We start from the raw sequence: 27007 nt of genomic DNA, 5'->3' as shown, positions 1-27007 counted from the left end.
GGTATGGGGTGGTTTGTCATGCAGGTACAGATGCCTGGAAATTCCTATTCATAACTTGTAAGTCCCAGATCAAATAATATCTCTCCAACGAGTCCTCCTTAGATACCTCAGATACTAAAGAGAGAATCTCCTTAGATACCACAGTCTAAATGATATTCTCCTCTATTTACTTTTCCTGTATGGCCATTATCACAATTTTTAATTACAAGTGTTTTTCTTTTGTATTTTATTCATTTATCTATTTATTCTCAAGTTTGTTAACATACAGTGTAGTCTTCGCTTCAGGAGAAGAACCCAGTGATTCATCACTGAAATGCAACACCCAGTGCTCATCCCAAGAGTCCTCCTTAATGCCCATCACCCATTTTCCCCACAACCATCAACCCTCAATTTGTTCTCTGTATTTAAGAGTCTCTTATGGTTTACCGCCCTGTCTGTTTTCATCCTATTTTTCATTCCCTTCCCCTATGATCATCTGTTAAGTTTCTCAGTTTCCACATATGAGTGAAATCATGTGCTGTCTTTCTTCAGTGTGCAGGTTCCTCAAAAAATTAAAAATAGAACTACCCTGTGACCCAGCAATTGCACTACTAGGAATTTATCCAAAGAATATAGGAATGCTGATTTGAAGGGGCACATGCACCCCAATGTTTACAGCAGCACTATCAACAATAGCCAAATTACAGAAAGTGCCCAAATGTCCATCAACTGACGAATGGATAAAAAGGATGTGGTATATATCTACAATGGATACTACTCGGCAATGAAAAAGAATGAAATCTTGCCATTTGCAACTACGTGGATGGAACTGGAGGATGTTATGCCAAGTGTTTTTCTTTTTTAAACCTATGTCTCCCCCCACTAGACTTAAGTTCCAAAAGGCCAGGGACCAAGGTGTTTCATTCAGCACTCTGTTCTGTGTGTGTACCAGGTCCACAGTAAACACCTAGTAAATAGGTGCTGAATGACTAAAATTCTGCGTTTTCTGTGGCTGACCCTACAATTGCTGTTTGTCATCTGAACTGACGTAACTCTTGGAAAACAGTGCTTATTTTGCCCTTTTGCTCTCAGCAGACTAAATAAGCCAGAATGTAGCAACTGGAAAGCAAAATGTTCACTTTCTAAGAGTCAAACGATAATTCTTGCTGTTTCAGTTCTTTGCATTTGAGTAATTGCTGTGGTTTTTAATTGTGGTGAAAACAAATGAACACAAAAAGCAGAGCTGGTCAGATAGCCAAGCTGTAAGAAAACCTCTTCAATTTTTTTAAGAGCATCTGTAAGTTCAGAGAATCAACCTTAAATTGTCCTTGTATGTAAGAATCTCATGAAACATCCTTTCATGAAGTGAAATCTTAATGACAAGCCAAAGTGCATAGATGCTTCCAGACATCTTAGCCATTAACCAACTTGTTCTAGAAAATCCACTGGTGCAAAATCTGCTATTATTTTTCTTGGAACAGAAACAAAAATAGGACTTGAATGAAAAGGCAGAACACGCTATCTATAACACCAGGTCAGATAAAACTTAGGACCAGCTGTAACAGCTGAGTTGACCAGTTATGACAGGGACAGCCTGTGAAGTGGAAACTTTGAATATCTAGCCCTTTACAGAGAAAGTTTGTTGATCTTTGATAACTATTAAAGGAGCAGGTGACTCACCAGGCTATTTTAATCGTATATCTTATTTAAGTATTTACAGTATTTCTGAGAACTATATGACTCCCTACACTTTGATTCCCTCTTTATCAAGCCACCTTCTGAATGTAGACTTCTTGAGTTTGTTTCTCTATTAAGGAGAGAATGTGTGGACTTGTTCTTGTGAATTTCCAATCAGCCTTCACAATTCTGTTTCTCACTAAATTGGCCCTCTGGTGAAGTCCCTTATAAATTTACACTGGGTGGGGGCACCTGGGTGACTCGATCAGTTAAGTGTCTGACTCTTGGTTTCCGCTCAGATCACGATCCCACGGTTTTGTGGGTTTGAGCCCTGTGTCAGGCTCTGTCCTGACAGTGAGGAACTTGCTTGAGATTCTCTCTCTCTCTCTCTCTCTCTCTCTCTCTCTTTATCTCTTTCTCTCTTTCTCTCTCTCCCTCCCCCCCCCCCACCTCTTTCCCACTCATGGTGTCTTTGTCTCTCTCAAAAATAAATAAACTTAAAAAAAATTAAAAATAAATCCACAGTGGGAACTCCAGTTGTCCAGGGCTCTAGCTTTCCTGGCCAGATATTAGGGCTGTGTCTCCAGGGCTGGAAGACCACATTCTGGCCCTGAGCTGACCCACCCCACTGGGGTGACCTGATCACCTGCCACAGTCACACGTCCTTGGGGGAGCAGCCAAGAAGTTGTGCCAGGAATGGGTCTAGTGTTTGTGTATTTTTGTTTCTGGGCCTCTTACCCTTTTATTATTATTTTTACTTATCAAAGTAATAAATGAAAAGTTTTTAAAAATTAAACAGAAGTACTGGGTTAAAACAAAAACTGACAGTCACTCCCCGAGGCCCTTGGGATCTCCAATACCCACTACCCAGAGCAACCATTTTTATTTTTTATTTATTTTTTTAATATGAAATTTATTGTCAAATTGGTTTCCATACAACACCCAGTGCTCATCCCAACAGGTGCCCTCCTCAATGCCCATCACCCACCCTCCCCTCCCTCCCACCCCCCATCAACCCTCAGTTTACTCTCAGTGTTTAAGACTCTCTTATGGTTTGGCTCTCTCCCTCTCTAACTTTTTTTTTTTCCTTCCCCTCCCCCATGGTCTTCTGTTAAGTTTCTCAGGATCCACATAAGAGTGAAAACATATGGTATCCGTCTTTCTCTGTATGACTTATTTCACTCAGCATAACACTCTCTAGTTCCATTGTAGAGCAACCATTTTTAAATCTTTGCAGTGTTTTGTATTTGTCTTCGTAATTCTAAATAACACACTAAACAAAAAGTCTTAGCAATACAGTCACATCAAGTCAATAGTCAGGTCCCCTTGTCTGCTTTTCTGCATATGCCCTTGCCATTGTCCTGCTCAGACCTATGCTATTTGTCCTCTGGGCTGGCTACACAGCTGTAACCCTGGAATTTCCCTCCAGAACTTTCCAGGGGCTTCCCACAATCTCTTGTTGGAAATGCTTCATTTTCTGGACCCTGTATCTTCCCCTGGGTTTTCACTGTGATTGATGGAGTACATCCTTCTGTTCCTTCGTGAGAATGAATGTATAGAAAGTCAAATTTCTGTTGCCTTGCCTGTTTGAAAATATTTTTATTAGGCCCTTAAACTCACTTGATAATTGGTCAGGGTATGAATCTCCGGATGGCCGTCACATCCTCTTAGAAGTCGTAGGCACTAGCCCATTACCCTCTCATGTCTTGTGTCTCTGTGCCGCTCTAATTTCTGACCACTTGCCTGCTTTTGAGAGCATCTCATTTGTTGAGGCGTCCTGAGATTTTGTCATGATTTACCTGGTAAGGATCCTTTTTCTTTTTTTTAATCAATTGAGCTGGTCAGTCACTGGTTCTTTTAAATCTAGAGGTTCACACTGCTATTTGGGAAATTTTCTGTTCTTTTTTCTGTAATTTCCTGTCCTCCATTTTTTTTCTATGGTCTTTTTCTAAAGATCCTTTCTTTTTTTTTTTTTTTTTTCAACGTTTATTTATTTTTTTGGGACAGAGAGAGACAGAGCATGAACGGGGGAGGGGCAGAGAGAGAGGGAGACACAGAATCGGAAACAGGCTCCAGGCTCCGAGCCATCAGCCCAGAGCCCGACGCGGGGTTCGAACTCACGGACCGCGAGATCGTGACCTGGCTGAAGTCGGACGCTTAACCGACTGCGCCACCCAGGTGCCCCTCTAAAGATCCTTTCAATTGACAATTTGGAATCTCTTGATCAGTCCTGTAATGATTTTGTCTCTTCTCTTGTATTTTCTTTCTCCTTGTCGTTTTGTTCAACTGCCTAAAAAACTTCCTTAGTTGTACCTTTCATACTTTCTGCTGAAATTTTGGCTCCTGCTAGCATATTTTTAATTTCAAAACTTTCTTATTCCCTGAATTAGAAAAAATTTTCACAGCATTCTCTGATTTCAGTGATGTAGTATCTTCCTGGGTCCCTTTTAGGGTTTTAATTATAAATTCTTAAAATACTTTGTTCTTTGGGGTGGCCCAGTCGGTTAAGCATCTGACTTCGGCTCAGGTCATGATCTCACGGGTTTGTAAGTTTGAGTCCCGCGTTGGGCTCTGTGCTGACAGCTGAGAGCCTGGAGCCTGCTTTGGATTCTGTGTCTCCTTCTGTCTCTGCCCCTCCCCCCCCAAAAATAAAATAAACATTAAAAAAATACTTTGATCTTGGCATTATCTGTTTTCTTTGGTCCCTCTTCCTCTTTTAGTGTCTGTGTTTCTTACTGAGGACTCCCTCAATCAGGTAATCTGCTGCCAGAAACTGAAATTTAAGAGTGGGGCATTTGCTCTCTTTTCTGGTTATTGTGGCTTTCCGCACCATGAGCAGCAAAGTCTCCCAAGACACCCTGTGGGAGATGGTGCGGGAGGTCCTGCGTGGGAACTACTGTGAGCGCTGAATTGTCGGGAGATGGTGGAGCTGCAAGTCAGCCTGAAGAGCTGTGACACTCAGAAGGACGAACACTTCTGGGGCACCATCAGACTTGGGTCCACTCCCCACCCCAAACTCTCCATACGTATTTTGAGGGGACCAGCAAAATTGTGATGAGGCCAAGGGGGTGGATATTCCCCACATGGACACTGAGGCACTAAAGAAACTCAACAAAAATAAGAAATTGATCAAGAAGCTAGCCAAGAAATATGATGCCTTATTTTTTGCTTCAGCATTTCTCTTGAAGCAGCTCTCATGAACCCTGGGCCCAGGCCTTTAAAAGGCGGGCAAGTTCCCTTTCTGACTGACCCACAATGAGAATATGGTGGCCACAGTGGATGAAGTGGAGTCTGTAATCACATTCCAGATGAAGAAGGTACTCTGTCTGGTAGTGGCCGTTGACCGTGTAAAGATGACAGATAATGAAGGTGTGTGCAGCATCCACTTAGCTGTCATCTCCTCATGTAATTTCTCAAGAAGAATTGGCAGGATGTCCAGGCTTTATACATGAAGAACACCACGGGCAAGCCCTAGTGTCTGTACTAAGGCACAGCTTAATAAACCCTAGTGCTAAAAGGAAAGGAAAGGAAAGGAAAGGAAAGAAAGAAGAAAAGTAAAGAAAAGAAAAAAGAAAGGAAAGAAAAGAAAAAAGAAAGAGAAAAGAAAAGAAAAAAGAAAGGAAAGAAAAGAAAAAAGAAAGAGAAAAGAAAAGAAAAAAGAAAAGAAAAAGAGCAGGATACTTACTTGTGCTCCTATTGATAAGATAATCCGGAAGTATCTTCCCACCATAAACAGCTAGAAAACTGGAAACCATATACGAAAAAACAGTTTTCAGACTTGGACAACACGCAGCACAAAACTGAGAAAAGGAGAAAAATGAGGTGAGCCTTACTATCACCTAGGCTTTCTGCTGGGAAGAAATGCTCAGACCATGGTACAAAAAAGAAGCCTAACTAGAGAATGGAATTTAGAGAGGGCAAGGTGGCTAAACTTTTCAGGGCAGAGTACTTAAAAGGCAGAAGTTAGGGGGCGCCTGGGTGGCGCAGTCGGTTAAGCGTCCGACTTCAGCCAGGTCACGATCTCGCAGTCCGTGAGTTCGAGCCCCGCGTCAGGCTCTGGGCTGATGGCTCGGAGCCTGGAGCCTGTTTCCGATTCTGTGTCTCCCTCTCTCTCTGCCCCTCCCCCGTTCATGCTCTGCCTCTCTCTGTCCCAAAAATAAATAAACGTTGAAAAAAAAATTTTTTTTAAAGGCAGAAGTTGGACCTCCAGAAATCTGCATATGGTCTCTCTTGAGGTTTAGGCTAAATACTAATCTGCTTATGCCCATGGTAGAGTTTCACTAGTGTGGACAACAACGTTTTTCGAGAAAAGAATAACTGACAGGGAGCCATGACATAAACAGATTTTAAATCTCACATAGGTCTGAAAACCACTTAAGTTCCCGCCAGTCAGGGTGGAAAGGTTTCGCGGAATACCTGGGCATTCAGTAGAGACCAGAAGGGCCGTGCCTTAAAGGTGGGATTCTATTGGCTTTAGGCTAGTGGGTTCTCTAGACCTCCCTTAAAAGAGCTGCAAAACAAACTTCAAATGGATCGAACTAATCCACAAGCAACTTAAACTGCCTGCCAGAAAAAGTTTGATATTCTTTAAGGGAATATAAACCCAGCATTTGGTAATAACAAATTCACAATGTTTCCTATCCAGTCAAAAATCACTAGCCCTATAAAGAAGCAGGAGAATGGGACCCATAAGAAGGAGAAAACGCAGCCTTTAAAAGCAAACTAAGAAATGATTGAGAAAATGAAATTAGCAGCAAGGACGTTAAACAGCTATTATAAGCGTGCTTCTTATGTTCAAGGATGTAAGAGGAAACATGGATGTGACGAGAAGAAAGATGAATGGTTAACAAAATCAAATGAAGCTTTTTAGAGGTGAAAAATATCTGAAATGAAATAGGTACTGGGTGAGATTAACTATTTAGTGCAGAGGAAAAGATCAATGAACTTAAGGATGTAGCAACACGAGCCACCTGAACTGAAAGACAAAAGAAACCCCTGAACAGAGCCTCAGTGAAGTTTGAGACAACCTCAAGGTGCATAACATATGTGCAGTGGAGGGAGAGGGAGCAGGAGAAATCTTTGAGCACAGTGTCCCAAAAAGTCCAAAATTTGATTAAACTATAAGCACACTGAGCTAAGGAACTCGAGGAAATCCAAGTACAAAAACCAGACAGAAAATGACAGTCAAATTGCCAGAAATCCATAATGAGGAGAAAATCTTCAAAACGGCCAGAGGGAAAAGCAAATTATAGGACAAAGTTAAAAATTAAAGTAGACTTCTCCTTAGAAACTTCAATCCACAAGACACTAACGTGACATCTTGAAAGCCCTGAACAAAAACAAAATACAAAGGTCCATCTAGAATTTTACATCTATCAAAAAGATCTTTTTAGGGGCGCCTGGGTGGCGCAGTCGGTTAAGCGTCCAACTTCAGCCAGGTCACGATCTCGCGGTCCATGAGTTCGAGCCCCACGTCGGGCTCTGGGCTGATGGCTCAGAGCCTGGAGCCTGTTTCCGATTCTGTGTCTCCCTCTCTCTCTGCCCCTCCCCCATTCATGCTCTGTCTCTCTCTGTCCCAAAAATAAATAAACGTTGAAAAAAAAAATTTTTTTTTTTAAAAATCTTTTTAAAATGAAGGCAAAATAGAGGCTTTTCAAGCAATCAAAAAGCTGGGAGAATAAACTGCCAGCAGACCTGCAACACACACACACACACACACACACACACACACACACACACACAACCTTAAAGGAAAATCTTCAAGCAGAAGCAAATTTACACCACATGGAAACTTGGATTTACATAAAAAATGAAGCATGCTGGAAATTATAAATATGTAGATAATCATAAAAAAACATTGTTCCTTATTTAAAAACTATTTAGAAGATAATTGTTTAAGTTTGTAAACATTGAAATGTGTTACAGGGTTTAAAACATATGTAAAGCAGAATTTATCACAAAAACAGCACAAAGAATGGGTGGTTTTCAGGAAATGGAAGTTCTCTGTTACAAGGTCCTTAGGACATACTTTTATTTGGATGGAGGCTGTGATAAGTTAAAGGTATAGACTGAAACCCTAGGGCAAATATTTAAAAGTGAAAAGCAATAACAAAAAATATAAACTATAGTATGTGGGGGAAAAAATGAAAAGCAGCAAAGAGGTATATAACTAATAAATCAATGGTAGAGATCAAGTGGAATCATAAAATATACTAAATTTAAAAAGAGGCAGGCGGGGCGGGGCACCTGGTGGCTTATTCGGTTAAGTTAAGCACCCAACTTCGGCTCAGGTCATGATCTTTTTGTGGGTTCAAGCCCCTCATTGGTCTCCTTGCTGCCAGCACAGAGCAGGCTTCTAATCCTCTGAGATCCATTCTCTTTGCCCCTCCCCCGCTTGTGAGTGCTCTCTCTCTCTCTCTCTCTCTCTCTCTCTCTCTCTCTCTCTCAAAAATAAATAAACATTTAAAAATAAATAAAAAGAGGCAGGAAAAGGGAGGAAAGGAACAAATAGCAATATAGAAGACAAAAGGCAAGGTAATAGGCTTAAGCTTAACCAAAATACTAAATGTAAATTATCTAACCCCTCCAATTAAAAGTAGACATTATTACACTTGATTTAAAAAACAACTTTTTTTTTTTTTAACTGCTGTCTTGATCCAATCTTGTCCCTGGCTGGAAGGCAGCGAGTTCCTCTTCTTGAGCACTGATGGAGTCTGCACTCCCACAACTTCCTTTATTAGGGCTGTCACACCCCACACCACTGTGCACCAGCCCTAACTAACCAGGGTCAGGTACCAAACAGCTAGGTACAGCCCCCCTGCCCCTGGAGCCCTTGATATTATTTAAGGGGCCCCACGAAACCTAGCTAACCTTACCCCACTTACCATATCTAAAATGTTGCCTGCAGGGGCGCCTAAGGGCTCAGTCGGTTGAGCTTCTGGCTTCAGCTCAGGTCAAGATCTCACAGTTTGTGAGTTCGAGCCCAGCGGCGGGCTCTGTGCTGACAGCTGAGAGCCTGAATCCTGCTTTGGATTCTGTGTCTTCCTCTCTCTCTGCTCCTCCCCCGCTTGTGCCCTCTTTCTCTCTCTCTCAAAAATAAGTAAACATTAAAAATAATTTTTAAAAAAACCCAAAAACTGTTGACTGCAGCTCAGGCTTCCTGTCCCCCATGGGCAGAGCCCTGTGTGGCCCTGCCTGACAGCCTGCTCCCGTTTGGAGCTGTAAATAACACAATTCTGCCTTTCTGTTATCCTAGCATCGTTCTGTTGTGACCTCCCATCGAAAGAATCTCACGATCTTTTTTTTTTTAAATTTTTTTTTTCAACATTTATTTATTTTTGGGACAGAGAGAGACAGAGCATGAACGGGGGAGGGGCAGAGAGAGAGGGAGACACAGAATCGGAAGCAGGCTCCAGGCTCTGAGCCATCAGCCCAGAGCCCGACGCGGGGCTCGAACTCACGGACCGCGAGATCGTGACCTGGCTGAAGTCGGACGCTTAACCGACTGCGCCACCCAGGCGCCCCAAGAATCTCACGATCTTATAAAACAACCCATCTATACCCTATCTACAAGAAACTGACTTAAAGTATAAAAGCAAATAGACTAAAAGCAAAATAATTGAAAAAGACATGCTGTGCAATTACTAATCATAAGAAAGCTAGAGAGAGGCTTATATTGAATTGTATTCAGATAAAGTATACTTTGGAACAAATAATATTAGCAGGGATAAAAAGAGCTTTTTCGTAATGGTAAAGGGGACAATTCATCGAGAAGACGTAATAATTCCAAGTGTGTAGGCACACAATGACATAGCTTTAAAATACTTGAAACAAAAACTTTTAGAATTGAAAGGAGAAATTTCTAGGCAAAGCTAAAGTTATTGTTGAAGATTTAATATTCCTTTCTCAAGAATGAACAGATGAAACAGACCAAAAAATGAGTCAACCTATAGACAGTTTTATAACACTCACAACTGATTTGACCTAATTGACCTTTATAGAACATTTCACCCAACTGAGGATGCATTCTTTTCAAACGAACATAGGATGCCCCAGGGTGTCACATATTCTGGGCCATGAAACAAGTCTCAGTGAATTTAAAAGGATCAAAATTATTCTCTATACAATAGAATTAAACATAATAACAGAAAGATGTCCAGAAAAAAAAAATACTAAATTCTTGGAAACTAAGGATATGCCTCAATAATTCATAAGCCAAAGAAGAAATCACAAGAGAAATTAAGAAATATTTGGGACACAATCAAAAAGAAAACCCAACGTAACATTTGTGAGACATGGCTACAGCAATGCTTTAAGGGAAATTTATAGCATTAAATGCTACTTTTAGAAAAAAAAAAAAAGTCTTCATAAAGTCCATGCTTCGTGTTTCCACTTTAAGAAACTAGAAGAAGAAGGGCAAATTAAACCAAAATAACCAAAGGAGAGGAAAGGAAATAAGATGACAAATGAGTGAAGTAGGAAATGGACAAAGAATAGAGAATATCAGTAGAACTAAAAGTTGGTTCTTTGAAAAGATCAGGAATGACACACAAGAAGCTGTTGCCTGTAGGTTACATTAAAGTGGAATTTCTGTGGCTTGGCTGTACATTACAATCACTTGGGGAACGTTAAAATCTCCTGATGCCGGGCTGCACCTCAGAGCAATTTCATCGGCTCTGGAAGTGGAGCCTACCTTGCTCCTCAGGTGATTCCAATGTGCGGCCAAGTTGGAAGCCACCGTTGAGAGATCAGACTCCAGTTTTTGTTGTGAGACACAGGCCCCCACCCCCCCCCACACACACACACACACATTTGCCAGCCCTGTCTTGGGTCCCCTAGACCACACCCTCTGTGACTCAGTTTCTGCACAGAGTCCATCTCCAGTTTCCTGCCAGGTCAAGGAGAGACCCTCCTGCCTCACTGCGACCAATCTGCCAGTTCTCAGCGTCTTCTGTGCCTCTCGCTCTCAGATTCCCATGGCGTTTCAGGGTTCTTCGGGGGGAAATTAACTCCCTTCCTGCTGGCTTCCCCAACTGCAGCCTTAGGTTTCTGTGTCCTTTGGTCTGATAAGTCAGGTAACAGTTATTTCTCTTTCCAACTCCCCACACCTTTTGTTGTTGTTGTTGTTGTTGTTGTTGTTGTTGTTATATCTTAGTTACCTCCATTCCATTTTCTTAGAAATTATGATTTATGGCTATTCCTCCCCCACTTTTTTCCCTCTCATTTTGGGGGGGATTTCAGGAGATGGTGGAGATAAAAGCAAGTGTTTAGTCTGCCACATTTAACCAGAGACTTTCCAGAGCCTTTCAGAAACATCAATATATAACTCTGACAATCACTTTTAATTCAGTTAGCTTCCCGGGAACATACAGTGAGAGCCACATAGGCCTCTCAGAAGTAAGAGTGCTAGCCTGGCATATGATACTGGTTTTTCTGATCAGACCTGACGATGTGTGATTCTTCCTAAGTCTCTAAATAAAATGAACCTGGATTGCAAAGCTCCAGACTCAGTGCCTTCAGAATTGTTTGCCAACGGGCGCCTGGGTGGCTCAGTCGGTTAAGCGTCCAACTTCGGCTCAGGTCATGATCTCACACTCTGAGTTTGAGCCCTGCATCGGGCTTTGTGCTGACAGCTCACAGCCTGGAGCCTGCTTCTGATTCTGTGTCTCCCTCTCTCTGACCCTCCCCCGTTCATGCTCTTTCTCTGTCTCAAAAATAAATAAAAATTTTTTTTAAAAATTTAGTAAACAAAAAAAAGAATTGTTTGCCAAGATAGTTGTATTTTACTAGTAACAGTTAAACTTAAGCCCCAGTACCTCAGAATGTGACATTATTTGAAAATAGGGTCTGTGCAGATGCAGTTAGTTTAGATAAGGTCACGCTGGATAAGGGTAGGCCCTTACTTAATCCAGTATGACTGATGTCCTTGTAAGATGATGTTGGAAACATATGAGGAAGAACGCCGTGTGGAATGGAGCAGAGGCCAGAGGTAGGCAGCTGGAAACCAACAGACAGGGTGGGAAAACCAGCACGTCTGTATAGAGAACCAAGGTGAAAAGCATCGTTGGCCATCACTGACTATCTTCTAATGAAAAAATCCTCAAGGCCATGTTCAAGCCTGGTCAAGTTCAGAACATAATTAAGTGATCACCAGTGTGTACATCCTCAAGATAGCCCAGTCCGTGAAATGGAAAATTTCATACTCTTCTAGATGAATCCCTGCTGTCAACCCCTCTGTGTTTAAAAAGTTAGAGCTTGCTCCTTGGGCCTTGTTGACAACCTGTCAACAAAATCATTAAGTGTTTATCGTATGCTGTTGACTGTGCTGGGTGCTGGGAGTGCAGCGATCAACAGGGGGTGGCAGGTACAGCTTTGCCTCCCTCGTGGAGTTGGCATCCTTACTAGAAGCACCAACAGGAAACCCGCTATTTCAATAATAAATTGAGAGATCACGGGAGTGGAAAAGACCAAAGTCTGGGATGCCATGTCAGCACCTGAGGGAGATCTGATGGTGCTGTGCTGGTAAATCTTACCCCTACTCCACCCCCAAAATACCCTGCCTTGTGTCCTTTGTGTAAATGCTGCCACCGTGACTGATTTCAGGCTGTCCCTGCCACCAAAGGCAGAGTTGGGATGAGATACATGGTAGGAGACCAGTACATTGTACTGCCAGGTGTAGATGGCCTCAGGAGCGTGGATAATAGTACAACATAATAGGGGTGCTGGGTGTCTCGGTCGGTTAAGCGTCCGACTTCGGCTCAGGTTGTGATCTCATGGTCTGTGAGTTCGAGCCCCGCGTCGGGCTCTGTGCTGACAGCTCAGAGCCTGGAGCCTGTTTTGGATTCTGTGTCTCCCTCTCTCTCTGCCCCTCCCCTGTTCACGCTCTGTCTCTGTCTCAAAAATAAACGACAAAAAAAAATTTTTTTAAATAGTAAAACATAATAAATAATCAGGATGTAATGTTTCACATGTTTGTTCTTAATATAATGCATTTGACTCTGTTTATATAATTTAATTTCTAATGATCCTGCTTAACATCTAGTTGCAAACCTGCACCTCTCACGAGCTGGAACAAGTTTGAGGCTGGGGGTTAAGCAAGACGCCTAGGGCGGTGACACTTAAGGGAGGTGACACTAGGGAGGTGATATCCTTAACCTGAAGGCTGAATTAGAATTAGCTAAATACAGAGGAGGTGAGGAAGACCATTCCTGACAGGAGAAAGTCCTGGGATTAGGGGCACCTGGGTAGCTCACTTGGTTGAGCCTCTGACTTTGGCTCATGATCTCGTGTCTTGTGAGTTTGAGCCCCAATGTTGGGCTCTCTGCTGTCAACACAGAGCCTACTTCCAATTCTATGTCTCCCCCCCCATTCCCCTCCCTGCTCATGTTCTCTCTCTCTCTCTCTCTCTGAAAAATAAATAAACATTAAAAAAAAAAATAAAGTCCTGGGATTAAAGAGAGCCTGGCATACCTGAGAAACTGAGGGCAAAGAAGATGATGGGAAATGTGGAACAATGAGACTAAAGAGAAAGACGGGGGTGGGGGGGGGGAGGGAGGGAGGGGAGGGTGGGTGATGGGTATTGAGGAAGGCACATTTCGGGATGAGCACTGGGTGTTGTATGGAAACCAATTTGACAATAAATTTCATATATTGAAAAAAAAAAATAAAGAGAAAGACAGGGACCAAATTATATATACAGAGCCTTATAGTCTATGAGGAGGATTTGGGGCTTTATCCTAAGTGCAATGGAAGACTATAGAAGGTGTTAAGGAGGGGAGTGATAATCAGATTTAAGTATGTAAAATATTATCCTGCTCTGTGAATGTATTAAATGACTCAAAGGTGGATGTAAGACACCAAAAGTACAAACAATGAAAGGAAAAAATAGATAAATTGGACTTCATCAAAGTTTAAAAATTTTGTGCATCAAAGGGCACTACCAAGGGAATGAAAAGACAACCCACAGAATGGAAAAATTCAGAAATCATATATCTGCTAGGGATCTAATATCTAATGTATACAGAACTCTACCTGAGCAGTTGTACACCAAACAAGCCAATTACCTCTCCAAGGAAGGTACACAAACGCCCAACAAGCACTTAAAAGATGTTCAATGTCATTAGTCATTAGGGAGGTATAAATCAAAACCACAGTGAGATTATCACTTCACGCTTATTAGGATGACTATGAGGAAAACAAAACAGAAAATAACAAGTGTTGCGAAGATGTGGAGAAATTGAAACCCTCCAGTTTCTGGTGGGAATGTAATATTTTCCAGCCACTGTTAAAAAATAGGGGCCGTTCCTCAGTAAGTTCGATGTAGTTTATTACATGACCTGGCATTTCCACCTGCAGGTATCCCAAGAAAATGGAAACAGGTACTCGAACAAAAACATACCCAAATGTGCAGAGCAACCCGATTCACAATAGCCAAAAGGTAGAAAAAAGCAGACACGGCTCAACTCATGAGTGGATAAACAAAATGTGATCTAGCTACACAATGGGTACTCTGGCCATAAGAGAGAATGAAATACTAATGTATAATGCAACACAGATAAACCTTGAAAACATTACTCAGAGTGAGAGAAGCGAGACACAAAAAGCCACATGTGGTGTGATTTCAATTACATGAACTATCCAGAATAGACAAATTTATAGACACAGAAAGCAAATTAGTGGTTACCAGGAGGCAGGGGTAGGGGAGAATAGGAAGTGCTGCTTACAGGGCATGGGGTTTTCTTAGGGGATGATGATGATATTCCAGAACAAGATAGAAGCGATGTTTGCACAACATTGTCAATGTAGTAAATGCCACCAAATCAATACATTAAAGTGGTAAATTGTGTTATGTGTATTTCACCACAATAAGAGAGCACAAGGGCAATGTTTGGCTGGCAGAATTGTAGGGACTTGGGAGTGAGGGGAGTAGGTCGAGGGTGACTTCCAAGTTTTTGATGATAGTGACAGCATGCCTGGTGATGGCATTTACCAAAACAGGAAAATTCTAAGAGCAGATACTGGGTTCCCTTTTGGGCATGCTGTGACTGAGATGCCTCAGGGGCATTCTTCCTGGCAGAGAGTTTCACAAAGTCACTTGGCTACCTGGTACATCATCTTAATGCTCATTACCTTTATCTCCAGATGGCTGCTGTCCCTCCAGGCTTCCTGCCTCTGTGACAGAAAAGGCTTGAAGGGAGGGGTGCAGGAGAACAGGGGGAGAAGCCGGCCAGAAACTCCTAGCTTGTTTCTCATTGGTCAGATGAGTGTCACATGGGTACCCCTTGCTGCAAGGGAATGTGGGAGGGTAGTCTGGGTGGGCGCACTGCCACTCCTAAACAAGACCTTGATTCTGTTTATGGGGATGAGACCGGAATGGATATTGGGCAGGCAAATATCAGTGTCTACCATATGGTGTCATTAACATCATGAAGAATTCCAGCAGAATTTGGACAGGAAGGCTGGAAGATAATACCCAGTGGAGATTCAGTATCCTCTTAACTTGTCACTGAGGCTGAGTGATTTCAATTCCTTTCATCTTCCTTCACAGTTCGTTTGTATTTTTCAAAATTCAGTCATTTCGGTAACTTTTCCCCAAGTCCCTTTGACTCTTCAACATCCCTGGTGAACCAGGATTTGGAGTTACTCTTCCTATAAAGGAAGAATAGTAGAGATCAGCCTTTCTCAGCTGGGCAGTTCTATAAAGCATGTGCGTTGGTGCTGTGGCCCAGAAAAATAAAGTTAACCGCACAGATGAAAGCCGTGTTCCTAACTTTGGTTTGACACATAAGATATTGATAGCATATGGAGCCAGGAAGGTTTTCCATCACCCATAACTTGGCAAAATATTCATTTCCTTATTCTACCTCAGCTAGAATTTTCATTGTTTTGGCCTTGGCTCAAAGATGAGACCGTTTAAGGAATAAAACAAACTTTCAGCCCTTCATGAGTAAGCCTAATCTGAAACAAATTTAGTGTGAAATTACCAAAAAAGATATGCCATTTAAAAAATGTCAACTAACACAGAATGACTGAATTTTTACACTTCACTTTTAACATGTGAACACCCTCGGAAACATCAGGATTGAAATGTCTGATGCTATTCCAGGCACACACATACGCTCAGAGGGACACCTAACAGAGACAGATGTTGACTCCTGGAAGTAATTCTACATTTGATATTGTTTAGGGCACGCGGTGTCATTTTCCTTTACTTACCTCAAGAGACCAGTGTTAATGTTTGCCTTGTGAGTCTAGGAGAAAATATCACCTTTCTTTCCCGTACCTCAAGGCTCCGTTACCTCATTTATAAAACATACGACCATTCTTGCTAATTCCGCTTGTACACATTCAATTTCACTCTGCATTTTTTTGTCTTTGCTGTTTTAAGAAAATACAGTTTAGAAAATAATAATTGAAATAGCACACCGCAGTATGTTGTACTTAGAAAGATCCCCACTTTGGGAGTCAAGACAATGTGAGTCTCTTCTGGATCTTCCAACAGATCCGGGCAAGTCCCTCTAGTTTTCTGTTTCCTTTTTGTTTTTGTTTTTAATGGGGGAGCCTGGGAAGTCTTTGCATGGCTAATCTGCAATGTCCCTTCAAGCTTTAGTTTTCTGTAATCTTTATATGTATGCCACGGTTTGGGGTTGATGTAGCAGCAAATTTTGTTTCCAGCTGCAAATATGGGGAAAATGGCTTGCCATGGCTTAATTCTTTACATTGTTTTTCATAATCAAAAATTTGGAGACAGATAGTTATCTATCATTGGTCGAATGGCTCAACAATGTCAGGGACAGCATCTTCTTTTTTCTTTTTTATAGCCTTGTAGAAGTTTAGTTGACCTACATTAAACTCCACTAATGAAACTGTACCATTTAATGGATTTTGACACATGTATATACCCATGAAACCATCACAACACTCAAGATAGTGAACATGCCCGTTACCCTCAAAAGTTTCCTCATTCTCCTTTTTAGTCCCTCCCTCTTGTCTCTTCTCACACCCCTCAAGTGACCACTGATCTACATCCTGTCACTATAAATTAGTTTGCATTTTCTAGAAACTTTTATAAATGCAATCAATAGTATATACCCTTCTTTGCCTGACTTTTTTACTGTGTATAGTTATTTTGAGATTATTCATGTTGTGTCATGTATCAGTAATTTATCCCTTTTAATTACAAAGTGAGTGGTGTTCTACTGTATGGATATATCACAGATTGTTTATCCATTGAAGGGTATTGACATCGTTTCCAGACTTTTTTTTTTTTCAATTGGTTCCAGAATTTGACTATTACAAATGAAGTCGCCATGAACATTTGTGTAAAAATCTCTGTCCAGATATGTGTTTCCTTTTCTCTTGAGTAAATATCTAGGAGCAGAATGGCTGGATCATTTGATAAGTAGATTTTTTTTCTTTTTTTTTTTTTTAAAGAAAGTGCCAAACTGTTTCCAACATGATTCCACCATTTTACATTGCTACCAGCAGTGTAAGAAAGTTCCAGTTCTTCTCTATCCTTGGCAACACCAGGTATGGTCATTTTTTTTCACTATAGCCATTCTGATAAGCATATAATGGTATCACATTGTGGTTTTAACTTACATTTCCCTAATGATGTTAAGTATCCTCTGTGTGTGTTTATTTCTTAACATTTTCCTGGTGAAGTGTCTATCCAAAAATTTGTCCTTTTCTTTATTGGGTTGTTTGTTTTCCTCTTTTCAAGTTTTGAAGATTCTTTATTCTGGAAATAAGTCTTTTATCAGATATATGATTTGCAAATATTTTCTCCCAGTGTGCAGTTTATCTATTCATTCTTCTGCCTGTGTCTTTGAAAAAGCAGAAGTTGTTTATTTTGACAAAATTCAATTGATAAATTATTTTATGAATTATGCTTTTAGTGGTGTATCTAAGAAATCTGTGTGTAATCCAAAGTCACAAAGATTACAGTTTCTTCTAGAAGCTTTTTAAGAACAAGTTTTAGATGTTACACTTAGGCCAAGTGAGTTAAATTTTGTATGCAGTTGAGGTTTAGATCAGCCTTCACTTTTTTTCCTTTTGCTGATGGACATTCAGTTGTTACAACATCATTTGATGAAAAGACTGTCCTCTACTGAATTGCTTTTGTAATTTTGTGAAAAGTTGTTTGAGCTTATTTCTGATCTCTCCATTCTACTCCCTTCATCTACTTGTTTAGTTTTGTGTCAGTATCACCCTGTCTCAATTATTACAGCTAATAATAAAGAAGTTTTGAAATTGGTAATGTAAGTCCTATAATTTTTTTCAAAGATGGTTGGCTAGTTTTTGTCCTTTGCATTATAATATGAATTCTCAAATATCTACCAGAAAGCCTCCTGGGATTTTGATTGGGATTCATGGAATCTATAAAAAAATTTTTTAATGTTTTATTTATTTTTGAGAGAGACAGAGACAGTGCGAGTGGGAGATGGGCAGAGAGAGACGGAGAGACAGAATCTGAAGCAGGCTCCAGGCTCTGAGCTGTCAGTACAGAGCCTGATGCAGGGCTTAAACTCACGAATCGTGAGATTCGTGAGATCATGAGCTGAAGTCGGACGCTTAACTGACGGAGCCACCCAGGTGCCCGAGGATTCATGGAATGTATAAATTGAGGAGGGATGGTATTGTTGTTGTATTGAGTCTTCAGACCCATGAGCACAGTTTATCTGTCCATTTATTTGTATATTGGAAATTTTCTTTCAGTAATGTTTTCAGTACACAGATGTTGTACCTTTTCGTTAGATTTTTCCTTAAGTTTTTCATATATTTTATGTATGGTAATTAGTATTCTTTTAAAATGTTTAAATATCTCAGGGCGCCTGGTTGGCTGAGTTGGTTAAGCATCCGACTTTGGCTCAGGTCATGACCTCATGGTTCGTGGGTTTGAGCCCCGTGTTGGGGTCTGTGCTGACAGCCCAGAGCCTGGAGCCTACTTCGGATTCTGTGTCTCCCTCTCTCTCTGCCCCTCCCCTGCTTGCACTCTATCTCTCTCTGTCTCTCAAAAATGAATAAATGCTAATTTTTTTTTTATTTCAAATATCTGATCGTCCACTGCAAGTATACAAAGATACAATTGATCTTTATACGTTATGCATGTATCCTGCTAACTCGTCAAACTCTCATTCTTGTAGCTTTTTTTTCTACAGATTATGTTGTCTGTGAATGGACAGTTTTGTTTCTTTCCAATCTGAATGCTTTTTATTTCTTTTTCTTGACTGATTTCACTGGCTGGGACCTCAAGGGCATTGTTGAACAGAAGTATTGAGTCATCCTTGTCTTGTTCTTATTCTTAGTCTTTCATTATTAAAAATGATATTAACTGTGTATTTTTGCAAATGTCTTTTATTGGGTTTAGGAAAATTCCTTCTATTCCTAGTTTGCTAAGAGTTTATGTCAGGAGGGAATGCTGAATTTTGTTAACTTTTTTCCTCATTTATTGAGATCATCTTGTAGAGTTGTTTTATTAAGTTGTTAGTTTGTTTATATAGTGAATTATTGATAGATTGTTGCTGATAGATCTTTTTTTTTCAAATGCTAAACCAGTCTTTCATTTCTGGCTCTAGTTTTCTTGTAATGTCTTTGGTTTTAGTCTAATGGTAATGATGGCTTCATAGAATAAGTTGGGACATATTTTCCTCATGTTTAATTTTGGGGGGAGATATTTTGTAGGATTAATATTATTTCTTTCTTAAGTGTTTGGTAGAATTTACAATTGAAGCCATCTGGATCTAGAGTCTTATTTATGGGAAACTGTTTACCTACAAATTCAATTTCTTCAATAGGGCTAGTCAGGTTATCTTTGTGTGTGTGAGTTTAATAATTTGTCTTTCAAAGAATTTTTCCATTTCACCTAAGCTATCAATTTTATTGGCATAAAAGCATTCATTATAGCCTATTACTATCTTTTTAATATCGATAGAATCTATAGTGATAACACTTCAGTCATTTCTAACATTAGTAATTTGTGTCTTTTTTTTCCCCCCTAATAAGATTTATCAATTATACTGACCTTCCCAAAGAACTGGCTTTTGGTTTCATTGGTCTTTCTCCTCCTCCATCACCAGCTGCTGCCCCTGCCTCTTCCCTTCCCCCTCCCCTCCTCCTCCTCCCCATCGTCCCCTCCTCCTCCCCCTCTTCTCCCTCTCCCTCTTCCTCTCCCTCTCCCTCTCCCTCTCCCTATCCCTCTCTGTCTCCTCTAATTCAGTGTTTTCTACCCTGGTATTAATTATTTCCACTCTCCTGTTTACTTTGGGTTTCATTGATTCTTTTTCTAGTTCTTTAAGACGGAAACTTGGACCACTGATTTGAGACCACTGATTTTAAGATGTTTCTTCTTTGCTAATATAAATGTTTAATGTTATGATATCCCCCCTCCCCCAGGTACTGCTTTAGTGGCATCCCATAAAATGCGATATGTTGTATTCTTTTTTTTTTTTTTTTTCCGGTTCAAACTACTTTCTAATTTTCCTTTTGATTTCTTTGATCGTATTTTTTTTTAATGTTTATTTATTTTTGAGACAGAGAGAGACAGAGCATGAGCAGGGAAGGGGCAGAGAGAGAGGGAGACACAGAATGTGAAGCAGGCTCCAGGCCCTGAGCTGTCAGCACAGAGCCCGACGCGGGGCTCGAACTCATGAACTGTGAGATCATGACCTGAGCTGAAGTCAGACGCTTAACTGACTGAGCCACCCAGGCGCCCCCTGATCGCATTTTTTTTAGAAAGGTGTTTCGTTTCCAAATATTTTGGGATTTTCCAGAGAACTTTCTGTTATTCATTTCTAATTTAATTCCCTATGGTCAGGCAACATACCATAATCCATTCAGGTGGTTCTTTTTCACAGCCTTAGGTAATTTTCGTACATGCCTGTCCTAATCAATAATTGGCTCAAACTCAAGGAGGGCCCTCTGCAGATCTCTGGATTTTTCTCTTTATACAGCTCTTTCTTCTCTGGTTCTCTGTCCTGCAAACTCTAGCTGCTGTGGTCTCCTCCAACTCTGTCCCTCTCACCTCCACTCAAGGAGTCTGCTGGGCTCTACCTGGTTTTCCCCTCCCTGCTCCACAGCCTGGAAACTCTTTCAAGGCAGAATTCTGGGGGTAACTATAGGGCTCGCATTCTTTTTTTCTGGCCTCTTATGCATCAACGTTCTTCATTGCCTGATGTCCCTGGGTCTTGTCATTTCATATATTTTGTCCTCTTTTATGTTCACTTCAGGTAGAAGGGTAAATCTGATCCCTGTGACACCATCTCAGCCAGAAACAGAAGTCCCTGAGGGGCAAGGGGGTGTCTACCATCTTCATCTTTCTCTGGAAGCTTCCCCTCATGCGTGGGGCCTAGTCATGACCACAAACGGTTACTGTATCACTGAGCATTGTCATTACATTTAACCGAGGATTTCTTGCCAGCCACGCTTGTCCATTTCATTTTAAATGCAACACATTTTTCCCAGAAGTCCCCTAGCAAACTTACCCATTGGTTCACATGAGGTCCCCGGCCATTCTTATCTGCAAATGAGTCTGAGGAAGCAGGAAATAGTGTTGTCATGATTGGTTTATATTTAGGAATGATTTGTCATCAGATGTGTTGCCTGCCACGCCAGAAGAATTGTAGAAGGAAGGGGAAGGGGACATAAGATTTGGGGTGGATAATTATTATTATTATTTTTTTTTTTTTAATTTTTGGGACAGAGAGAGACAGAGCATGAACGGGGGAGGGGCAGAGAGAGAGGGAGACACAGAATCAGAAACAGGCTCCAGGCTCTGAGCCATCAGCCCAGAGCCCGACGCGGGGCTCGAACTCACGGGCCGCGAGATCGTGACCTGGCTGAAGTCGGACGCTTAACCGACTGCACCACCCAGGCGCCCCGGGGTGGATAATTACTTAACAGGGTTTACCCCTGAAGCAACCGATAACATCCTCTACAGAAAGTGGATCAGTTTTGTCTCTGTCCTGGAGCCTCTTTGTCCTGCTCATGGTCCACAGAGGCTTTTTCTCACACTTTACTGCTCTCTGACCTCTCCATAGCTGACAGAGCCCTGTATCGTGAGGGCCAGAATAACATTCTGGTACTCTCGGAGGTCTACTTCTCACCTTCAGAGAGTTCTTTGGAGCTCTAAGGTATCAAACCAGGAGAAATGGTCAATGAAACTGCCAGTTGTTTAAGGCTCTATAATGAGATTTTCTGTTATTTGCTTCTAACTAAGTCATAATGGCAAATAGGCATTTCATCCAAGCGGTGTCTACTTTCCGAACTCCACAGTTCACCTCAGTAGATTTCTTAAAGCACATCTACGGGCCCCTCGTTTTGTTTACGCTGCTTGGCTCAGCTCACAGGTGATCAGAGAGAATGGTGATCCTGTTAGTTACCCGCGTTCCTTCCAGCCGTCACGGTGTAAGAGTGAGAAGTTTCAGATCAATGAAGCCCTTTACGAACTTGACTTGCTGACTTGCAGGCAAAGGAGGCACTGTCTTTGGCCAGGGAGACATCTTTCCGTACAAATGCTTGGTGTCTCAAGTTTGGGTCAGTAGCACAGCCTCCCAGACGCTTAGCTGTTAACTTCACAGAAAAACAACTACTTTTACAGCAACATTTTAAGTCCTAAGGGTGACATATAGGTGTCAGGATGAAAGGAAAGTAGTCTTATCTTGACTTGCTCCACAACTTAGTTAGGTAAAAATACTTATTAAGTAAAGAAAGCCAAATATTTTGTCCTCCCTCAGTACTTACACTAATTCTCCATGGGGCTTGACAGTTTCAGTTTCATGAAACAATTGGATGGGTTTTCAGCAGAATTTCCTGCTTATTTAGGCCATTGTGGCTGAGAAAGATTTCAGGATGGTAAGGTTTGAGCAGTTGAAGCATGAACTCTATAACTGAGCAGGGTCTGAGGATGGTTTGACGGGGGGAAGAAAGACACGAGAGGAGTATCTGGCCAAGCAGAAAATTGCAGGAGAGAAGTCTAGCTTAGAAAAGAATACCTGGCTAGAGGAGAAGGATGGGATCAGAGGAGAAACAACAGGCACTCCATGGAACATTAATTCTATATTAGTAAGGGTGGGCTAAGTTATGCTGCAGTAACAAACAATTTCCAAATCTCACAGGCTTAATGCAACAAAGGTTTATTTCTCTCTCATGCAAAATCCTCTGTGGGCCCAGGCAGCTCTCCAGGGCAGTTATCCTCTGCATAAAGACTTAGTTCTTCTGGCTGCTTCAAACTCTTGGGCCTTCTATCTCAGCAAAAGGCCTTCTCTGTGATTCCTTCATGTAACAGAAAGAGCCTAGAGGATCACACATGGGCATTTCACTGTCTCAGCCTGGAAATGATATATGCCATTACATTGGCCATCACAACTAGTCACGTGGCCCTGTCCAGCTGCAAGGACTGCAGAGACTAAGGAGGGCAGACTTTCATATGCCTAAAATAGGAAAAGAAGCAGATATTGGTCAACACAATAATGATAAACATACTAATCTAACTCATAAAGCTTCTCTTAGGGGAGAATTCTTTGCCAAGTTTGCAGGTTCAGAATTTTCTTCCAGAAGGGGTTCATGGGCAGCTTCATGGTTAGAAGAGGTATTAAGTTACTTGTTTTAAAACTGCCTAGTAAGAAACAATCATTATATGGATTTTTTCCCTGGCAGCTTTGGAGGATGTGGATAGAGGTTCTGAGTGCGGAAGGTGCCCCAGTGCCACCTTTCTCCCTCTCCCCTGTCTTGTTGCTTACCGTGTCTGCGCTTCAAGTGTGATGCGGTGAGCATGTGCACATTTGGTATCAGCTGAAGTGGCAAATGGGCAGGCCACCAATGGGCCACCAAGGGCAGGGAGGTCTGGGGAATCAGTGGCAGTACTCCTGAGACACTGGCTCCCCATATCATGGTTCCTCAGTCTGTGCCAATACCTTGTGGCAAGCTCTTTTTCCTGCAAACATCAGCAGTGCCACACCTGCCCTCACGGTAACGTGTCTTCTCAGAACAGGCAACCGGAAGAGCCCGATCAATAGATGAGATTATTGCTCTAACTCTGAGAGCTCATCTCCTCTTAGGAGCGTGTCCGGGCATCCGGGAGAGCAGGAGAGTAAAGAGTAGTACTTACACGGTTGTCTCAGCAGGAATCAGACTGCTTAGCGCTCAACCCAATCGATGAGCTGGGAGGAAGGCAGACAGGAAGACGTGCAGCCAGATGATTCACAGCCTCTCCACACTGGGAGGTTCTTATCAGTCTGGGGATTCAGAAATCAAATCCCAATGGGGCCAGGGACAGCGGGAGTTTTATCTGAAACAGCCATGTTTGGCCCCTTCGGGTGGCATCCTCAGCCATTTTCCAGCCCGCCGAGTACGGTATCCAGATACTGGCGGTGAGCTTTGTGTCTCCTGAAGGCTCAGTCTGCCTTGCACACAAAACTGAGATATTTTATGCATTTGCCTCACGGAAGCGAAGAGAAAATAAATTTGTCCTTGGTTTTCCCTTTGTGCCAGTCCCCAGATAAGCAGATCTTCCCTCCTCCTCAGTGCTGACTCACCCAGGATGGCCCTCTCTGGTTATGATGCCTCCTCTTGATAAATCCTCCTTAGATGTTCCTGTATTAGTACCATTCCCTTAGTTGATTCTCTGCTGTTCTGAAAATGATTCTACAAATGCATAATAGTTAACATGTTTTCTGCCTTTTCAATTAATGAATTATTCACATCAACTAATTAATTTCAGGACTTCAAATGTATTGATCCATCCATTTACCATTGTTCCCCCTGCTATTCAATAAATTCTAAACTCTATATGTATATTTATGTATATGTACATACGTGTATATATGTAACATATATTATGTATTATAATATGTATTGTTATATACATATGTGTATATGTATAATATGTATTTTATTATATGTATTTATATATATAAGTTAAGTAAATGTGTTATATGTATATATGTATATATATGTATACATATGTATATATGTATACATATGTATATGTAAGTAAAGTATTCTGTTGGTGCTTTGGGGAATTTTGGAGAAAGAAAGTGGTGAAATGAAACTAGTAAATCGTATTCAAGGATTTCTGGGCAGGACACCAACAGTGACCACTCCCCTCCTGGAGTCACGTCACTTAGGCTGCCCCTGGAGTGAAGGGGAAGCTGGTCATGCCAAATACAGAGGAAGAGTGAGCTTGGTAGGTCTAAGGTCTAGGGAAAAGATCACGGGCCAGGACTTTAGAGGGCAAAGCCAACAGTAGTATTTGGGAGATCAGGTTCCACAGAACTTTGTCATCTGGGAGAGGTGTTCAGAAGAAATTGGTTGTGTTAAGTGGGGAGAACATGATTAAATTCTGGGTTTTTCTGATATGGTCCCATCTCTGACCTACAGTTGCCTTCCGTTTATAGTGTGATACTCGATTTTGCCATTTAAGAGAATAGAAAGTTTTCTTTTAAAGCAAATGTATTTAAGGAAACAGAGTACAAGTATAAAAATACTAAATAAATAAATTTGTTTCAACGTTTACTTATTTTTGAGACACATAGACATAGTGTGAGCAGGGGAGGGGCAGAGAGAGAGGGAGACACAGAATCTGAAGCAGGCTCCAGGCTCTGAGCTGTCGGCACAGAGCCAAATGTGGGGCTCAGACTCACGAACCAGGAGATCATGACCTGAGCCAAAGTCAGGTGCTAACCGACTAAGCCACCCAGGCACCCTTACTGAATAAATAATATACATATAGCTGAAACCATAGAGGTGGGACCTGAGTGACTGAAGTTAGGGCAACACTGCCTTCGGGCAGAGCAAAAGGGAACAATCTGGGTCCCACACCAGTTAGATGAGACGTCCAGTGCTGTGCCAAGGATTTGAGAAGGAAGCAGCCTGCCGATGGAAGCAGAAATGGTGCCACCCAGGGTTGTGCTAAAAGCCTCCAGTGTCCATATATAGGTAGACAGAATATTCTGTATCTCATCGGTCACCTGATGGATGGCCAGGAAGCATCAAGGCTTCCCAAGAACTTCCACACACACCATTCAAAATGCCAGGCACTGCCTCCTTGAGATACTGCACTGTCATCGACCTTTTAAGTTGTTCTGGATAGTGATTTTAAACAGATTGCCCCAGCATGAAATATTAACAGATAAGAGAGAAGGACACTCACTGTAATTTCTCTTAAATGTTATACTCTGTTAAGAATGGCCTCGCAATTACAGAAATGTGACTGATAATTAAATATCTGTTGGCACACACACACAATGACAAGAATTACGTTATAAAAATACAAAGTTTTCTTGATGTGAAGATGCCTTTAAAAATCTGTATTTCTGAAAATAGCTGCATCTCTGAAATCCAACTGCTGTCTCACAACTGATGTAAAAAAAAATCTTACCAGGATATCCAGTGCCCTGATGTTTTTTTAATGTGCTCTGAAATGATAATATAAATTTAAATGAGATAGGACTCTTCATCCCATTGTTAAAATGAGTGGTAAGCATTTATTATTTCTATCACGTACACGACAGGGAAAGAGCTAATCATCCTTTTCTCATCTGACAGAACCATCGTGCAAATATTTATACGGTTAAAGACATGGAGATGTTAATTCAACATTAGGACCAAGGCAGCAACTTTTTTTAAGGAAAACAATCGGCCAGTCAGAATTGTAGGTCTCTTTTGGAAATTATTTTTCACAGGACGTGGCAACATGTTTCTAAAGTCTTTAGCGTCTTCCAAAACTCCTTGTTTCAAATTGTACCTCCAAGGACAGTTGGTTGCTAATTATATACCTTCACACAGGCCTCTGCGTGGCACAGGAAAACAAGACCAGTGTGCTTGTGAGGGCTCTCAGTCTACCACCTTGCCAAGATGACTCTTTTAACTGAGCAACGACATAGTGATCCTCTCCCTCTGGGGCTTCACTGGGGAGAGACGACGCCATCTTGCTCATAGTGAAGCGTTGCAACTTAGAGCCATGGTCTGGAATCTTATTAGTTAACTCTCAAAACAAGAGTCCGGCCTAAAGACCGATTTGATGGGCAAAAATAGAGGAAGGGATGAGAAGAACCATACTTCAACACAGTTACATGTGAGCACATAGCATTAATCATTCCTTGTGTTGTAACGAAGGGGCAAAAGACTCCAAAATGCAAGAACTGGTTAAATAAAGCAAAGAGTCGGGGTGCCGTGAAACAAAAAGTAATTCAAAAGAATCTTTAGACTGAATGTGGAAATGATTGGAATTCAAAGTTGGGGGAAAAAAAAAGTAATGAATGAAAAAAATAAAAAAGGAGTGAATGAGCATATATACGTATGCTATTAGCATTTGCCGAGAAAAATATGGGTCCTTTAGCATGTTTTCCTCTTT

General features: G+C 41.4%; 1 pseudogene; it reads left to right on the top strand.

The window, feature by feature from the left end:
* The first annotated feature begins 4487 nt into the window (after positions 1-4487).
* LOC125146503 (60S ribosomal protein L10a-like) lies at positions 4488-5131 on the top strand (annotated as a pseudogene).
* The last annotated feature ends 21876 nt before the right edge of the window (positions 5132-27007 follow it).

The sequence above is a fragment of the Prionailurus viverrinus genome, chromosome A1, assembly GCF_022837055.1.
Source record: "Prionailurus viverrinus isolate Anna chromosome A1, UM_Priviv_1.0, whole genome shotgun sequence".
Taxonomy (NCBI): Eukaryota; Metazoa; Chordata; class Mammalia; order Carnivora; family Felidae; genus Prionailurus; species Prionailurus viverrinus.
This window is presented reverse-complemented; position numbering and strand designations above follow the sequence as displayed.